This window comes from Xyrauchen texanus, chromosome 1 (assembly GCF_025860055.1).
Source record: "Xyrauchen texanus isolate HMW12.3.18 chromosome 1, RBS_HiC_50CHRs, whole genome shotgun sequence".
Lineage (NCBI taxonomy): Eukaryota > Metazoa > Chordata > Actinopteri > Cypriniformes > Catostomidae > Xyrauchen > Xyrauchen texanus.
In genome coordinates this window covers 55,368,694-55,375,224 of record NC_068276.1, presented here as the reverse complement: position 1 = coordinate 55,375,224, position 6,531 = coordinate 55,368,694, and positions in this window count along the sequence as shown.

Below are 6,531 nucleotides of genomic sequence, written 5' to 3'. Positions count from 1 at the left end.
ACTTTTGGGGAGGGCCATACTGTACCTCCTTTGTCAATTGGTCTATGTAACTTACTGAAATGTAATTGAGGTAATTTACCATTTCAAATAAAAAACTTAGATATTCTATAAAATAGTTTAAAATAAGGAGGAGGAACTTCTAGAGGGAGAAGCTGCATTAAATAGTTGAATTTGAGGATACAATTCATTTTTATAACATTGACCATCCCAGCCATTGAAAAATAAAAGCCCACCTATCCACATCACACAAGATACATTTAATTAATGGGTCAAAATTAACCCTCAAATTTGCTGGAAATAAAATGCCTAAATACCTAATACCTTGCTTGGGCCATTGAATGGTGCCAGTTTGGAAAGCCGTGGTAGAATATAATCTTAAAAAGATAGTCCCATTTCACCCTATCAAACACCTTCTCAGTGTCAAGTGAGATGGCAGCAGTCGGGATCTGATCATTCGCGTCTGACCACATAATGGAGCTTTATCTTTTCCAAGAATGAGAATGATCAGGGCTTGCGCCGTGGTTGGCGGTAGTTCACCTTTCTTTAATGGCTCTGTGTAAACTTCAACAAAAGTTGAGCCAGTTCTGTGATACAAGATCTAAAAATTCTGTGTCAAAAATACAATGAATAATGCAGTGAAGGAACTTCCCCAGTCTCTGCACATGCTCACGACCATGGAGGTCGTTCCCCAGTCGCTGCCAGCTCTCGTCGAGACTCCCACGGCTCTGCCATGGCTTTCCATGGCTCTGCCTTCCATGGCTCCGCCCCTCAAGCCTGCCACGGCACCGCCTTCCATGACTCTGAACTTTTGGTTGGATTTTAGAAGTGAATGCACTTAGCTGCATTGAAAGCTATAAAATGTCCCCTTGCTCTCTACTTAGTGAATGGCTTAACCTCCAGGGTGCTGTCTGTCTGCACTGGTCTCCGAACAGTTCAAAATGCCCCATTTTCATCCTTAAAGCCCCTGAAAGTGATGGATTTAAATAGATGTTTTTTATATACTAATGTGATAATAAATTATGAAGTAATATTCATATATTCACATTCATGTACTCATTTATTTATGCATAATACTCAAAATGTATACTGTAATATTAAGCCTCTAGACATAACCGCAAATTTTGTACCATTAAATGTCAGAACAGCTTGACCTGACACTATTTTAAGCTCGAACGGGTAATCTTCATACAGGACTCTTATACATTTAAAGAAGTGTGCTTTTGGCATGTACAAATAAAGACCCTAACAAATCTTTCGGGGGCAGACTATCATTCTGCTCTTCTTGCACTCTGCATTGACTGCAACTCTGAGGCCTCAGCTCATCTTATAATTTAACTTTCATTTACTTAGTACATAGTCTCGTGACTAATGAAGTATCAGTTTTAAGACTTAGTCCACAGGTATATCTTTAGATTTATTTATGTATTCACAGGGTTGGGGAGTAACGAAAAACATGTAACAGGATTACGTATTTAAAATACGAAATTTAAGTAACTGTATTCCACTGCAGTTACAATTTAAATAATTGGAATTTAGAATACAGTTACATTCTAAAAGTATTTTGATTACCGAAGAGATTACTTTGCATTATATTGTTATTTGTTTCATTTCATATTTAGTCCTTTCAGATGGAAAACATTTATACATATAAATGATGCGATCCAAAGTGCATTTGAACAGCGGTGAAACACTTTCTTATGATGTGTTACATTCACACGAGCAGACAGAGAAGTACGTTTGAAGTAGGTTTGGAGCAGAAGAAATAGAAATAAACCTTGTGTAAATTGTTAGCTTTATGCTAAGCTAAAATGCTATTTCTAGTCATTTTACATGCACATGTTACCAGACACAATATTTTTTTTTTATCAAGAAAATTCACGTTGGATCAGAATTTCTTTTTTCTAGTAAGACCTTTGATATTGACCAAAATCTTATTCTTGATAATAATTTTTTTTATTGATTTCCTGTAAAAATATCTAAAAAGCTCAATTAATTTGATTTATCTCGTTTTAGAAACAACATTGCTTAAGATATTTTTAGTTAATTAAGGAATGCATTTACTAATGTTAATTAACAGAACCGAATTGTATTGGGGCCTGGGTAGCTCAATGAGTATTTATGCTGACTAACACACCTGGAGTCACGAGTTCGAATCCAGGGCATACTGAGTGACTTCAGCTAGATTGCCTAAGCAACCAAATTGGCCTTGTTGCTAGGGAGGGTAGAGTTAAATGGGGTAACCTCCTCATGGTCGCAATAATTTGTGGTTCTCGCTCTCGGTGGGGCATGTGGTGAATTATGTGTGGATGCCTCCGAGAATAGCGCTACCAGCGCTACGTCTCCATGGTAACGCACTCCGTAAGATGAGTGCGTAAGATGCGTGGATTGACGGTCTCAGATGTGGAGGCAACTGAGATTCGTCCTCAGACACCCAGATTGAGGAGAGTCACTACGCCACCATGAGGACTTAGAGCGCATTGGGAATTGGGCATTCCGAAAAGGGGAGAAAATAATCAATAAATATATAAATAAAAACCATAACCAAATTGTACAGTGATAACACAATAAAACATAACCTAATTTACATTAAAATAAAGTGAAATGACACACAGATGTTAATGTTATATTGAATGTTAATGTTAAAAAACATGTTTTTTCAAACTTTGAAGATATAATCTCCCAAAATCCATATATGTTGGCATCAAGTTTATCAGCGAAATCTCAAAGGAAACTAGAGATGATACTCTTTACACCCAAACAGGTTCAAGAAAAAATTTAAGAAGTTCCTTACCAGAGGAACATTTGTTGGCTCTGCACCCGTAGAAGCGCTTCATGGAAATTGACAGTCTAGTGCAGCGTTTCTCAACGGGGGCGGTACCGCCCCCTAGGGGGCGTTTGGACAGTGTTGGGGGGCGGTGTGAACGAGGCAGCAGAGAGGGGGGCGCTCAGGCACAAATGGGGGCGTTACTCAGAGGTACTCAACAGGCGGCCTGCGCAAAAATCTTTTCAGCTCTTCTCCTTAGCCTATGTCTTCGTCTTGCTCGGATTACTGCTGCCACTTCACCAGGAGGATATGCCAGGAGAGCCGCTTCCTAAGTTACACATGCTTTTAATAGGCGGAGAATTTTCAGCGCAAAATAGAGGCGCGCTTTCACCGGCTTTTTCTGTACATAACGCGGAATACATAATTAGGCGCAGTTTACGCTTCCCCTCCCATCTATTTATGTGACACTCCCACTTTCCCCTTGTCCATCCCATGAATGCATATGCATGACACGCGACAGGCAATCTGCGCTTTCATCTCGGTGCGTCCCGTTCGTACATACCTCGCCATGGTTTTATGCGCACTTTGCGAAACAAATACGCCTGAAGTGGGCACAAAAGCGTTAGTACATCTGGCCCTGAGAATTTTAATTGTAATGTGATGATCGGGTGCGGATATCTAATCGGAGAAAATCATTGGTGAGATGGTGAGTTTGTTTTTAACAGCTGATTCGGGTGACGTTAGAGCTGATCCGCGCATCTCTACTCTGCAATGTGTAATTGGCCGATGGGAATAATAAAGTCATAATAATATAAATATTGATTTTATATTATTTGTCTTTTTGCAGTTATTCACCTAGTATATTAATATTAACTTCTCTCCCTCGTGTCCCGCAAAATCAGGTCTGCTGACCTGCAACAGAGCAATAGCCAGGTGGTCACCCTACGTTACTCACTGTTATTCATCACAACGTTTAAGCCTCTGACAACTCATACAATGTTCATTTGAATGTAAAATAAAATTATGTCTGTGCAAATTAATGAATTCATATTTAAATGTTAATAACCCACTCGCCTAGTTACCGGCAAATGATCTCCATAGCAACGCCTAAAAACAAATGCCGCAGCTGTCACAGTGGTAGAAATGACCGTTTGTAGGCTATTCAAATTTGAAGCCTAGTATATATCGCCTAATTGAGTGCGCGAACGACCGCTGCTTTTTCATTGGCCATTTAGGTTAGTTACGTTATTGTTCACGTGATTGGTTCATCTTAAAAAAAAATTTGTGTGAGCCTGAATTTGTTTGAATTTCTAAATACATTTGAAATACCTTTCAAACAATCCATGTGTTTTTGCATTTTTTCCAAACACAATATTACTCAACTTGAGGCTTTTACATGTAGTTTATACAATAAGAAACTTCTGTTTCAGTTTTTTTTTTTACCAAAAACTCAGGCTTCAGGTATCAGTGTTGCAATTGTTTGGCTGTAATAGTATTTCTGAAGTGTTTTTGTTTTTTTTTAGGGGGGGGCGTTAAGAGGATCATGAAGAGGTCAGGGGGGCGTTTGTTCAAAAAAGGTTGAGAACCACTGGTCTAGTGTGTTGTGAACATTATTCAGCCAGTTTAAATTTATTAAAATAATGTGTTGCGCAAAGTCAAAATGCAATGTCCACGCATGTGGACGCGGGATTGCACAAGGTTAAATGCTGAAATGTGAAGCTTACAATTTTATTCAAGCACTTATATTTATTTTTCTGTTAAAATGTATTTTTTTAGCTGTAAAGATGTTTAATTCGTTGTATTCATGGTGGCATCTGTTACGTTAACTTTACACCGAAAAGGTTAGATTCACACTAAAATCATGTTGCATGCATTTTGTTTACATCTTGTGGCTATATTGTTTGAAAATTAGAGAATTTTAACATTTACAGATTGGCCCTGTTCACTTCCATTGCAAGTGCCTCATTGTAACTGTCACGATCCCTTGTTGTCTGTCCCGTGTTTTCTGTTTCACTGATCACGTTCCATGTCACGTTTTCTTTGTTGTCCGCCCCGTGTTTCATTGTCTATTGTCATGCACTACATTTCCCATAGTTTCCTGCCTTCATCACTGCCCATGCACTTCATTGTTCTCACCTGTATGTCGTTTAGTCATTAGTGTGTCTGTGTATATAAACCCTGTTTGTTCTCCATTCCCTTGTCTATCGTTGATGTTTGTGGACGTCTGTTTCCGTGCTCGTTGTATATTTATCCTGCTTGTTCTACCTTTGAACGTTTTCCGTGTTTTTGTTTTATTTTCCCCATTGCGGGTATTTCCTTTGTTCTGGTTTTGTCTGTTCAGTTTTCACCGTGTCCAATAAAGAATCACTGCAATTAGATCCTCACTCCACGTCTGCCTTCATCTCATCCGTAACAGTAACATATATTTTTGCCTTTTTTTTTTTTTAAGAAAAGGAGGGATCATAAATTGCTTTTTTTGTGGTTATTAACATAATGCCACAAATAACACCGACTCAGCTTAACTTGTCCTGAACCCATAATCTTCCTTTAATATATGTTGGGATAACCTATGCCTTGAAAACACTTTTGCAGATCATTTAGAGTAGTCATAAAGATTTATGCTCAGGGTCATGACACTACAAGGCATTTATAAGTTTGTTTTTATATTTATACGTCCATATTTAAAATATGGACATTTCCATATCCATCATATCCATAGTAAGTAATAAGGGTCAATGTGCTTACACCCTAACAGAGGTTTTTTTTTCTTTATTGCATCATAAACAACATGACATATGGATACATACAAAAGAAACAATAATTCAAATCAATCTAAAATCCATTGCAAACACAGGTCTGAGGACAGGCCACAATTAATCCTCATTAATACAGATGATGAAAAAACAACAACACCTAAATAAAAAAAGCTACAAAAATGTTGCTGATGTGCTAAGAAACTTGCCTAAAATTAGAAAAGACCTGCAAAGACCTGCGTCACGCCAACATTTTGAAGTATATTATAGTAAGATGTTATAGTCAAGCTCAACAATTTAACTGTGTCACATGAAATTATGATATTAAATCAGTCCTTTTTCACTATGATGTTTTAATCCACACACACACACATATATATATATATATATATATATATATATATATATATATGTATGTATATGTGTGTGTATATATATATATATGCATAGTACGGTCATAGGTACATAAGATGTTTCACAAAAGCATTTGTCATAAGATGGTTATTTATATCTTCAGCTTTAGTGTGTCAATAGCAAATATAAATGTTAGACTCACAAACATTACTTTTGCAAATATTAAAGATTAGAACAGAAGAACAGGGAGCCCTGCAACAGTTGACATGGCCCCCACAAAGCCCCCCCACTGAACACTGAGTCAGTCTGAGATTACATAAAGAGACAGAAGCAACTGAGACAGCCTAAATAGACTGAAAAACTGTGGTGAGTTCTCTAAGAAGCTTGGAACATCCTATCTGCCAACAACCAAGAACAACTGTGTCCAGGTGTATCTCAGAGAATTGGTGCTGTTTTAAAGGCAACAATTGGTCACACCGAATATAGATTTCGTTTTTTTTTATGTTTACTGGACTTTGTATGACATTAAGTGATAAATGAAAACTATTTATGTCATTATTTTTGAAGACTATGCAACATTTATCACAAGTGCCTAAAACTTTTGCACAGTACTGTATGTTATTACACACTCGACCCTGTCACATTTCTGCACTGTAATCC